At 42.1% G+C, this 12,837-nt stretch overlaps 1 protein-coding gene across 1 annotated transcript in view; it reads right to left on the reverse strand.

Annotated features, from left to right (window-relative positions):
- Positions 1-10,113, reverse strand: part of CDH11 (cadherin 11) — a 120,678-nt gene extending 110,565 nt beyond the window's left edge. Inside the window, exon 1 of the mRNA XM_081963432.1 lies at positions 9,973-10,113. The gene's annotated coding sequence lies outside the window, so the exon portion shown is untranslated. The remainder of the gene's footprint in view (positions 1-9,972) is intronic.
- Between the last annotated feature and the right edge of the window lie 2,724 nt (positions 10,114-12,837).

Consider the following 12,837-nt stretch of genomic DNA (forward strand, 5'->3'; position numbering starts at 1 on the left):
AGAACCCCTGAAGTGAAGCTGTTCCACTAGTTAATAGTTCTCCCTGTTAGGAATTTTTCCCCCTTAGTTCTAGTTGCTTCTCTCCATGAAAATGGGGTTCTTACTGTAACAGAATAGCAGAATTGGATGGGACCTTGGAGGTCTTTTAGTCCGAATCCCTGCTCAAGCTCTGTACCACTCCAGACCAAGTGGCTGTCTTAAAAGCCTCACATGATGGAGACCCACCATTTCTGAATGTAAGATGTTCCACTGGTTAATTGCTCTCACTGTTAGGAAATTTCTCCGTTCTAGGTTGCTTCTCTCCTTGATTATTTTTTTTCATCCATTGTTTCTTATCTTTCCTTTGGAGAATAGGTTGACTCCCCCTCTTTTTGTGGCAGCCCCTCAAATATTGGATCACTGCTATCATGTCTTACCAGTCCTTTTCACTACACTAGACATAGCCACTTCCTGCAACTATTCTTCAGCTCCCTCATTTGGGAAGAACCAAAATAAATATTGTTATCCCAAATCACAACTCCGCTCCCAGGTAAAAAGCTCCAAAGCTTTTATCCTATCCATGAAGATTCTATTCCTTTTGAAGTTAACTGAAGTTTGCAAAAGAAGATTTTTAAAAAAACATGGTTCTTTAAACATTTAAATATCTGCATGCATGGCCCCAATTTGATTTTCATTATCTAAAGAGGAACAGGGGGATGGGAAACTGAGGGTGGATTACTGCCATAATTTATGGCACATCTGGCTGGAAACCAGCATGCAAAATAATTGCTTTGCTGGAGATAATCAGCAAAACAGGATCCTGAATAATGAAATTGTATGGGCTAAGACCTAACTAGAGAGCTAGCAAATTTCAGAGCCCTTTTCCATTACTGACTGATTTTGTGTCACCACGTCAGTATCAATTCTTAGCAAGTACACGGATAAATTTTCTCAAGGATGACCTTCCATCATAAAATGGCTAAGTGCACAAAACGCTCCAAACTCAGATTAGTATTAGCGACAAAGATGATTAAGGGGCTGGAGGCTAAAACATAAAACAAAGAACGGCTGCAGGAATTGGGTATGTCTAGCCTAGTGAAAAGAAGGACTGGGGTGATATGATACAGTAGCAGTGTTTCAATATTTGAGGGGCTGCCACAAAGAAGTCAACCTACCTACTCTCCAAAGGACCAGAAGGCAAGACAAGAAGAAATGGATGAAAACTAATCAAGGAGAGAAGCAACTTTAGAACTGAGATGACATTTCGTGACAGTGAGAACAATTAATCAGTGGAGCATCTTGACTTCAGAAGTTGTGGGGGCTTCATCCCCGGAGGCTTATAAGAAGAGATTGGAAAGCCACTTGTCTCGGATGGTTTAGGGTGAGCAAGGGATTAGACTAGAAGGCCTCCTAGGTCCCTTCCAACTCTGTTCTTAGTTAAATACTGTTAAATCTTGGTCTGCTATATTAAGTCGTTTATACAACCTGTCAAACCCTAACAAATGGCTAACAAATGGTTCCGGTTACAGAGCAAACTATGTTTAACCAACGAGATCATGATTTAACATAATAGTTTGCTTTACGCAACATGTAAAGACAATGACTGGATATCCACAAAAAGTTGCAAAATTATAAATTACCTAATAAAAGTAAAGAGAAAGATTTCCCCTGTCCAGTTGTGTCCAACTCTAGAGGGCGGTACTCATCCCCAATTACCAAATAGCATTTTTAATAACAATAGCACTTACATACTGCTTCACAGTGCTTTATATAGCCCTCTCTAAGTTTACAGAGTCAGCTTATTGCCCCCAACAATCTGGGTCTTCATTTTACAGACCTCGGAAGGATGGAAGGTTGAGTCAAGATTGAGGCTAATTTAATTAATTTAGGTAATTTTTAAATTACCTAATACCATTTTGGTTTACCCTAATATGAATTTGCATTACAGCTAGCTTGTATTCAAGCAAATTCATCCACTTCTGACAAATAATCTTAGAGATATTTATGTTGAAGACAAGTTACCGGTTTAAACCAGCCTGGTTTAAACCAGACTAAAATATCATTGCCCCTGGCCTGAAATATAAAGATATTCAGGGTGATGATTTTAAGGACATGGCAGGTCTGACTGTGTACAAAGTAAGAAATGCACCAGAAGAGAGAATCTTGGGGCGCTACATTAAATGGGGCAGCAATTGTGTTCCAGATGTTGCTTACTATCTTCTATCTTGTCATCCCTGGGGCTTTCTGGAATTAAAAAAAAAACATATGGAAGTTTACGGTTGCTGCCTTAAGTTTCAGGCGACCCACTTTATCAGTTGTTTATCTGTGTTTTGCATTTCTCGTTTTGTTTTCTATTTCATTTTGCTGCAAGCATCTGACTGACAGTTGGCCCCGTGGCCCACAAAAGTTTCTTAGGTAACAAAAACGCTATTTTCTAAGATTCTGTTACTTTTCTCTTAGAAATATTGTTGCAAACATGATATCGGCAATTACTTTGAACAAAATAACTTCTCCAACATAAAGTGCTTTGATTCTTAACTTTTTACTGGGGTGATTGTAGTTTTTGTGTGTCTGACAAAGAGAGTGTGACAAAGATGTATGTATATATGTATGTGTGTATATCAGAGGTGGATTGCTAATTTTTTTACTACCAGTTCGGGTGCGCTCCCGCATATGCTCACGTGATACTTCTGCGCATGCGCAGAAGCGTCCGGGCAGGTGGGTGGGACCTCTCGTCACTACTACCAGTTCGACTGAACCAGTAGCAACCCACCTCTGGTGTACATGTACACACACATTTTTATTTACTGAAGAAATAGGGAGAACATTGATATTTCAGATATTTTAAATACCAAAGATCTGATTACATTTTAAATTAACTCCATGCTTAAGTAGTGTATAAAAATTTGGTTCCTGAAATACAATTCAGACGATGCATTTATTTTTCAAGAGACCCCTTTCTGAGATGTCATTCAAATATAATGAAATTATGTCTTCTAATAATCACAAGGCTAGACCCAAGCTTATGCTAAAACCAGACCTTTTAAAACAAAAGGAAGAAATTAGCTATGATTTATGCACATGTAATGAGTTTCAGTTGGTCTACCAAATAAAACCAAACCAGGATCTGGCCCATGGGCACAATGCATACGTTGCCCTAAGCTCTGGATTGATTTAATCATGGTTTGTTGGTTAGGAAACAAAGCTTTGCTGAACCCTAAGCCATGAATCATGGTTAAATAACTCATTATGTTTTAACATGATATGCAGATGTTACCAGCTATCCAAAATGTCCATGTACAGCTAAATAGAAGCTTTCTCCCCGTATTCTGACTTCTTTTCATATTCTTACACTTATTCTCATTCAGCAATCTTGCAGATATTGCATTTGCTCCATTGAACTGAATGAGAAAATTCACAAGTGTGAGAAGTTAATTTGAATAGTTGGCTTACACACACAGGAAAAATGGAAACGTTAGTTCAAAACAATGTTATTGTTTTGTATGCTGAATATTATTATATGCAATTTAGAGATTAGGTTTCTAATTACATTTCCATGGAGGAAAACATACCCCCATATTTAAACTTGTCATATTGTTGCTGATGTCTTCTCACTTGAAACTATGAAATAGCAGCATCCTATTAATATCTATAACCCAATCAAGAGACATGGTGTTTCTGTGGCTAAGATGCTGAGCTTGTTGACCAGAAGGTTGTGTGATTTCTCATTAGCTTTTTCCTTCCAAGGAATTATTTAACTCAACATTGTTCAAGAAGTGAATCCCAAAGAAATATAGCTGTTTGTGAAAGTTATATGATGTTTGCAATATTCTGGGACATGTGATCCCCACTTTCCCTATCTTCTGGCAAGCAAAATCAATCAAGAAAACTAACTTCACTTAACAATCATGTTACTTACTTAACAACTGCAGTAATTCACTTAACAGGAGTGGCAAGAAAGATCATAAATTGGGGAAAACTCACTTAACAAATGTCTCCCTTAGCAACAGAAATTTTGGGCTCAATTTGTCATAACTATTGAAAAACCTCAGGAACCACTCCAAATAATACTAGAAGTATCCCAATAAAAACTTCTAGCAGTTCAGTCTAGGATTCCAATAAATAGAACTTTTCAACTAAAAAAACAACACCAAAAATGTCTATATGTCATTATTCTGTGTAGAAGGAACATGATCTGGAAACACATCCTATAAATATTAGATTAAATGTTTGTTTTAAAACTTACAAAGCCTTGGATTCATCCCCAAACAGATGGTCCACATAAAAGCTGTTAAGTATAAGAGGAAAATGTAATAATCTAATCATTAATGCAATTCCTACAACTATGTCAATGAACGAAATAAAGAAAATGAAAATTTCAAAGGTGTGGGTTAGGTGGGCGGGCGGGCGGATGGATGGATGGATGGATGGATGGATGGATAGATAGATAGATAGATAGATAGATAGATAGATAGATAGACAGATAGATCTGATGCCAAGAAGGTCTTAGGAAAGGCATTTGATATATCTTATTATTATTATGAATAAATCAACATCCTCAGAACCCCAGGAGGCTTTTGTTAGAAAAATTCATATTAAAACAAAAAGTGCCAGGGGAATATTATATTTGGTTAGAACTATTCAAGTCATCTTGGAGGATGAATATTTCTGAAATTTATCCATTAGTGGTAAAAATACTAAGAATGAGCTCATTCTTCTAAATCTTCCATTATTCTATTTTCCAACATCTGAAGATATGGCCTAAGGCTTCTCACAAAACTAAGAAAGATAAAGAAAATACTCTCTGTGTCCAAGTGTCTTGGCATGATAAATTCTCAAAAGAAAGTTCTCAGTCAAGTATCTAATGCTATCATTAAACTGTGGTTTAATAGTTGGTACTCTGATAGACACTCTTATTAAAGTTACACCAAGACGACCCAGAAAAATGACGGTAGGAGACCATTCCCACCTTCATATTCTCTTAACTTTCTGTTCTTCTTGTAGACATTTCAGGCTAGGCAGTGAAATATTTGCAACAAGCTTGGGGCCTAACAATTCAACCTGAGCTTTATTTATCCTCCATGCTTCGACTTCCACCTAGAAAGACTATATAGCTATTTGTCCATGAAATCATCAAAACTCAAGCTCAAAAATCACGTTGATCATAATGATTGGCTTCACTTAACATAGAAGAGCCAAACAAATAAATCACATCAGGATTGAACACGATGGCTTGGATTATGCCAAGCGTGTTGAGGCGGGAGTTTAATTTGAAAAAGGACTCAATGAGAAATTACTATTTTACTCTATTTTAGCACCTTGTGCAAAGGCAGCATGGAGGTTGAGGATCATTTTATTCTTGAGCAGATGCTTCCAATGGAAGATTGGAACGGGAGCTAGTCAAAGGTCAATTCCTAACTCGCAACCTCAATTGAGCACAACATTTTGCTTCCTGAGCGAGACAGTAACGTGAATTTTGTTCTATTTTACCGCCTTTCTTGCCGCTAGGTGTTAAGTGAATCACTGCCTTTATTAGCTTAGTCACACGGTTGTTAAGTGAATCTGGCTTTCCCATCAACTTTGTTTGTCCGAAGGTCGCATAAGGGGATCCTGTGACGCCGGGACACTGCGACCATCATAAATATGAGCCAGTTGCCAAGCATCCCAACTTCAGATGGTCACTAAATGAGCTGTTGTACCTCGAGGACTAGCTGTCCTCCATTCCTCAGCCACACCAGGCTATCAAAACCCCACCAGTTCAATGAAAACTCTTGAGGGTGGAGTAATGCAAGTCCAAAAGCAATGCTAGAAAGACGGAGGAGTAAGATGTTAGTCCTGACAAACTGCCTGAGCATTAGTCTGAACGTGATTGTATTCAGTCTCCCTTGAGAGGGCAAACAATACCAGTGGTAACAAAACGGCTTTTCACACTGGCCTAAAATGCTGACAGGCTGAGTGTTGAGCTAGAAAAGAATGCCAGCGCCCTCTGGCGATCGCAAACTCGGGCTCTTAAAAAAAAGATATGATTAAAGGTAGACCGAAGTATAGATTTCTTGCTAACACAGCTTAAAGGCATGAAAGCATAAAGAATGTTTTACCAAGAAATGAGAGAGCCTTTATTAAAACAAACACAAGAACCGCACAATAACAAGAGCTGATGCAATCATCTGGTATTACAAAACTGTGGCCCTTTCCAAGTTTACTTTTAACAGGCTCTGACTTAAAAGACAATAATAATGACTTTGTCAACTTGAAGCCAAGACAAAATACTTTTTAGGCTGGGTTATTTATTGACTGATGCCATATAATCACGCACAGGAGGCAGGGGCTTAAAGTCGACTAAAAATGGGAAGATTACAGAGTGCTGGCGATATAAATTAATACGGCATATTTAACGTGTTCCTTTCCAACTATCATTTCTAACTTAAATATAGCATCTTATTATGAATCAACAAACTAGAAGCATCACTGGTAATTAAACATCCCGAGGCCCACTTAGAATTCCATGGACACCCACAAGATATGTCCATAGAAGCTGTGAGATAAGTTGGTTGAAAAGCGGAGAAGACTAACAGCACCAGTTCTAAAGCTTGTGGATACATACATACACATGCATAGCTGTCATAGAGAATTGATCAATCAACCAACCACTACATTGGTTGTTTCCCTCAATTCCATGGCCAATTAAGAAGGCCTGAAGTTGTTGAGCTGCCAGCCTCCCAGAAACAAGCTACGTATCAGAAAAAAATGATTTTTCAAATTTATTCGAAGCAGTAATGGGCACATACATTCCAGAAATCGTTTGCATTTCTACAAAAACGTATTATTCCATTCCATGTTCTTTCTAAATGATCCTAAATAGACAAAGAGCAAGACGGTTCTATTTGATAGCTAAAAAGAGCAGCTTTCTCTGATTCACTTCTCCTACTGTGTATTACTTTAATCTAAATACAAATATTGAATTAGTGGAAAGGACCATATATATGTAGATAGATATACATAGTACTAATTATACTTGGCCAGAACAATACATGTATGCATTTGCTTGAGTAGAACTAGAGAGAATTGTGCATCCTTAAATTTCTCTGTTTACCCTCCTTTGATCTACATGCGATTACTTGATGATAAACATACATTTTGTCAGGTCACCTCTGTCTGCAATGATTCTTGCCCTGTCCTCAATAAGAAATTACCCGTCATGATTTTGATTAAAATCTTATCGTTTCCTGGACTATTGATGCTGATTGTAGCAGTTCGTGGCGTTAATGAATTTAGCCAAATGTGCAAACTTTGAGCATTTCTGCAAAGTCAGGCCCGAATGAGGAATGTATAAATAGTGTTTCCACGTCGTCCTATTCCTCTGGTTGCACTATTGGAATTGGGGAGTTTTAAATAGAAATTCTATAATGCAGAATTGCAACCGCCGCACATTAATCAAAGAAGGCAAGGGGAGCTATGTTGGCATGGGCAAGGAGCATCTTGTTTTTGCTTTTAAGTTTGCAGCCCCATTGTCTCCCCTTCTTTCAGGCTGCAGGGAGCTCAGCTGCTTTGCAACTGCACTCCCACAAATATTTCCTGGGGGCTGGGACATGCCATTTTAAAATGTGCTGAAACAGCCCTAACGAGGGTCACAATCTCCAGGTTTTGCCTGCATTCAAATTTCGCCTCTATTTTATTACCTCTTTCGCTAGCTTGGATTGTGCTGAAGCCCGGGCTGCCCAATGCAGCACATAACAGTATAGTTCCCACATCCATTCATGACATTTTCCCAGTCCTTTCTTCCACAGACAGAAAAAATAAATAAGAACTGAAACTAGTTCTGTCATCAGAACACTCTCTAGGTTTAATTGTCACACAAAAGCTGAACTCTTTGGCAAATATTAAGAGGAGAGCAAAATATATTATCTAAGAAGGATGGTATGTTTTTTTCAAACCCTAATGGTAGTGTTAGAGGGATAAAGTGTGTGGAGGGGAGGAGGGGGAGGAGGAGTTGGAGGGGGAGAAAGAGAAGGAAGAGGGGGAGAAGGAGGAGAAGGAGAAAACAAAAACAAAACAAGGACAATCAATGCTTTCAAGCTTCATGACTCTGCCTACATCTGCAGAAACCCTATGACTTGAGTATCTCTTTTATGATCATAAGTGATAAAAAATAATTAATTCCTTAACCTTTAGTTAGTTGCCCACGAAATGCTCATTGTGCCATTTGCAAAAATGAAGACAAAGTTCCGACAACGTAAAAGCGGAGCGAGAAACTGTTTGCTTCTCCTATTTGGAAGTTAAAGGTAGCTTTTGGGGGGAAGAGTGACCTGGTTTTCTTCAAGGCATGCCTTTGTCTTTGACGGGCAAATGCCCTACCACTTCGTAGCAGCATTCTCTTTTCAACCCCCCCCCCCCAAATTAAAGTATAAAAAGGGGAATTCTCCACCATCTCCCATCTTCTTCTTCCATCCAATCCCCCCCCTCCCAACTAGCTTCTCCTTTCCGTTCAGCGCCCAGTGAAATAAATATTTAAAGGCACTGATGATCAATGGGCATCGCTCCAAAAGGTAAAGTTGTCCTCCTGATGATGTCAGATTGCCAGATGGGGGGAGGGACGGGGGGCTCTTGAGGGCCTCCCAGGAGAAAAAAGGACCGTTATGCAGAGGGACCAAAGAGCTTTCTGAGCCAGCTTTCTTTCTTCTTCCCACCTTCGCCGTGGCTCAGATTTCCTAAAGATCAGCCAAAGGGTATAACGATTTTTCTGACCAAAGCCACACACACGCACGCACACACACACACACACACAGACACACACAGGCGGTTGGGAGCAAGAATGGAGCCCTTGGCAAAACCAGAATAAAAGTCTCTCTGATGGGGTGGGGGGGGGGAAATCTCCCGAATCCCGGTTTTGGGAAACGTCTGGCCGCTTTCCCGTCTCCCTGCACCCCCATCTACACGGAGAGTATTTGGAATCGGAGCCTTTCTTACTGAGATCCTATCCCTTCCCAAACAACCAACAACCCCCCTCCCCCGCACACATACACCCGAAAACCTCCCCCAAGAAGAGATCCGGAGTGGCACCGCTTTCTTTCCTCTAAGGGGTTGCCATTCATCGGAACGCGCAGTCTCGAGTGGGCTTTGCAAAAGGCGCCGCCGGAGATTCAGAGCTGTACACACACACACACACACACACACCCAGCGCGCGCACCCAGAAAGAAAACGGCGGAATCGAGAACTTAGAAGATGGGCTTTGTAGTCCGAGGGGGAAGGGCGGGGGGTTGGAGCAACCCAGAGAGAGAGAGAGAGAGCTCAAGATGTCTTTGGTGCCACGCACGCACCATCCCTTTCCAACGCCTGGATTCGTTGCGCCGATTTCGATGGTCTTGAACCTCTCTTAAGAGCTCCGCTAGCCCCGTTCAGCCAACGATGGTTCGCGGGTGCCAAACCAAGGAACGAAAGAAAGAAATCTCCCGAGCTCACTTTCAACAAACACACACACACACATGGAGACACGAACAGAGGAAGGGGGGACGGCGAACCCCCAACGCCCCCTCCCCAGAGATCCCCAAGGCTTCACTTTCAGCCTCCGAGTCTGTTCTGCGCCTATTTCATTCCTCTCCAGCCCTTCTCGCCTAGCGATCCCTCCCTCTAAGCTCCCTGTCGGGCTGCAAGGCACTTTCCAGCCCCCCCCCCCAAGCTTCCCCCCTGCTTCTCTCCCTGCTCCTCCCGGCGTCCTTGGTGGCCGGGGTGAACCCCAAAGCTCTGGTCCAACTCCTTTCCGCAGCATCCTTCTGCCCCGTCGGCTGTGCAGAGCAGATGGAATTCCCCCTCTCCATCCCCGGTCTTTCGCGCACCCTCTCTCTCTCTCTCTCTCTCTCTCTCTCTCTCTCTCTCCTCCTCCTCCTCCTCCTCTTTCCAAATCCGTCTCAAAGGAGCCTAGAATTTAAGAAACAACCCCCTCCTCTTCCCCAGAAATTTGGGGGGGGGGAGGGCCGTTGGGAAGGCAGCCGTTACCTGGAAATCTGGCGGCCCCAGATTCTTTCTCCGGATCACCTCTGGAGAAAGGCGAGCAGAGGAGTCCCATTCACAAGTAGAGGCGCAGTGTCTGCTGGTTCGCTCGCTCTCCAGCCTATTCCACTCCGCTGGCAACGAGGCTGAATGAGGCTTGGAGCTAGTGGAAGGAGAGAGAGAGAGCGCGCTTGGGGGAGGAGGAGGAGGGAGGCACAGGGAGAGGGGGAGAGAGGGGGAGAGAGAAAGGGAGAAGGCTGGAGGCTCTGCTTGGGCTTCTTCTGCCGGGAAGAGCTGGGGTAACCTTTTTTTCCATGGGGTGCCTCTCTTTCTCCCCCTTGTTTGCCTTTTTTTTTTTTGCAAGGCAGATTTGACTTGGGGGGGGGGGGGAATGCTAACCAGGATGCCTGGTGGAGAAGAAGCAATAAGGAGGCAGCAGATCAGCCCCTTGTCCCAGGCATGTTGGCTCTCTAACACAGTTTGCTCTCCAGGCTTAGTCCTTTTTTCCATTTCTGGTGGGTTCCCTGTTCCAATTCAGACATCTTTCCTTTTCTTTTCTTTCCAAACTCTAAACCCCCTTCTTTGTAAAGGAGGGCTGCTAAAATTCATCCCACCCACCCCTGAGAGAAGGTTCTCATGTTGGAGGCAAAGAGGAAAGGGGCTGCTTCTGAGGAAGAGGATGAGAAGCACAAGACACAAAAGGCAGACTGATTTTGGGAAGCAAGGGGGGTGGTGGTGATGGATAATTCCTGACTTTTCACACCCAGATTCTTAGCCTGATCTGAAGATGCAGTTGCTTCAGCCATGAGAGCATTTTCAATACAATGTAAATATGCAAAAAAGCAGAAAGGCATGGATGTATCTGGTTACTTGGAAGAGTCCTAAGACCTATGAGAAAAAATGGACCATTCAGAGCTCTAGATACAATCCCAGGTATTCTTAACCATTCTGCAATTGGCTATGGCTAGCACCATGCAATAGCAATAACACTTAGACTTATATATCGCTTCATAATGCTTTTACAGCACTCTAAGCGGTTTACAGAGTCAGCATCTGGGTCCTCGTTTGACCCACCTTGGAAGGATGGAAGGCTGAGTCAACTTTAAGCCGGTGAGATTTGAACTGCTGAGCTACAGCTAGCAGTCAGCTGAAGTAGTCTACAAGTACTGCACTCTTAACCACTGGGCCATCTCGCCACCATGCAGCTATGAGGACTGTCTAAAGTCTACCTGTTGGCACTCGAGGGTTAGGACAACTTTTGAGACACCTTGTGACACTATCTGTGCCTTCCTTCCAAGACTTGCCCAACTACCCTCAAATCCTGACTGTTGCCTGAACTTGTCGGATCTAAATGTTCTACCTTTCCTACTGGAAATCTGACATAGGATTTTATCCCCGAACCAAGCTGCAGACAAACTGCTTTGTCTGGCAGTTTTCTGATGAATTCCTCTTGCGATATAGACTTTGAACTCTTTGACTACATTGTGAAAACTTTTAGGAGGGGATGAACAAGCATAAAGAGGATAAGAGCCAGTGTGGTCTAGTGGTTAAGGCACCAAGCCTAGAAAGCAGGAGACTGTGAGTTCTAGTTCAGCCTTAGCCAGGAAAGACAGCTGGGTGACTTTGGGCCAGTCCCTCTCTCTTAGTCCAACCCACCTCACAGGGTTGTTGATCCAATCTTTTCTTGATCTGTATTCTTTAGAATTGCAAGTGACAGAATTAGATGTGAATGGTATCAGTACACAACTAAAATATGCATGTTAAGATCATTAAGAACCATGATGCCACAATGCTTAGTTACACTGCAGTACTACAGGCCATCTCTGCTGACTGCCTACTGACTACAATTTGGCAGTTCGAATCTCATCAGGCTCAAGGTTGACTCAGTCTTCCATCCTTCTGAGGTGGGTAAAATGAGAACCGAGATTGTTGGGCAAGAGGCTGGCTCTGTAAACCACTTAGGGAGGGTTGTAAAGCACTGTGAAGTGGTATATAAATGCCATTGCTATTGCTATTAAACCAGTGCATTGGGAATAAAATAAAGTTAGGCTTTTCTCAATGGTAGATCTGTATTTGTTGAGAGGTTTGTTGCTTCATTTTTTTATATAATGAATACATGGTCCTCTTACATAAAAATCTCAAGGGAAAGGACAACTAGGAGAATGGTACCAAGAACAATAAGAGGACAACTGGTCTCTCTCTCTCTCTCCCCTCTCCCTCCCTCCCTCCCTCCCTCTCTCCCTCCCTCCCCCCCCTCTCTCTTTCTCTCATCTGTCTGTCTAATTTATCTAATTGCCCATGTCATGAGACATTCCTTAGTTCCACATTTTTAGATTTATTTCATAGGAGAAGAACAGGCAGAGCCGGGAAGCGGAGTTAAGCTAGTCATCAGTCTAGAGTCATTATGTTTCCACAAATGGTCTATGTCTAACCCTTCTTGAATTCCGTTTGACCCTTATCTACCACCAATTAATCATTGGACATTAGTTGACTAGATTCTTGTGCAGAGGCTTGAGCAATACATCTTTTTAATTGCAACTTAACACATGATCCTGATTCATTGTGTCTGTCACTTTTGATATATATGTACAAGGACAGGGGTCTGAACAGTGGAGCGCCTTGAGACTGAAATAATCCAATCTTGGAATGAGTTATTCAGGGTAGATCAGAAGTGACCTGCCCTCAAACTGAACCATTTTGGCTTTTGCTCTGAGGCAGGACTGACCCACTTTGAGACCAGACGTTTCCAGTACCCTCCAAAGGACCCAATTGGAAAACAAACTTGGAATGTTCAGAATTCAAAATATTGTGCATGCTTTCAAAGATGTGACATGTCTAAAATAAGCCATCCTTCCTTATCTTGCCTAATAC

Source organism: Natrix helvetica (genome assembly GCF_964273705.1).
Source record: "Natrix helvetica genome assembly, chromosome: 10".
NCBI classification, from domain to species: Eukaryota; Metazoa; Chordata; class Lepidosauria; order Squamata; family Natricidae; genus Natrix; species Natrix helvetica.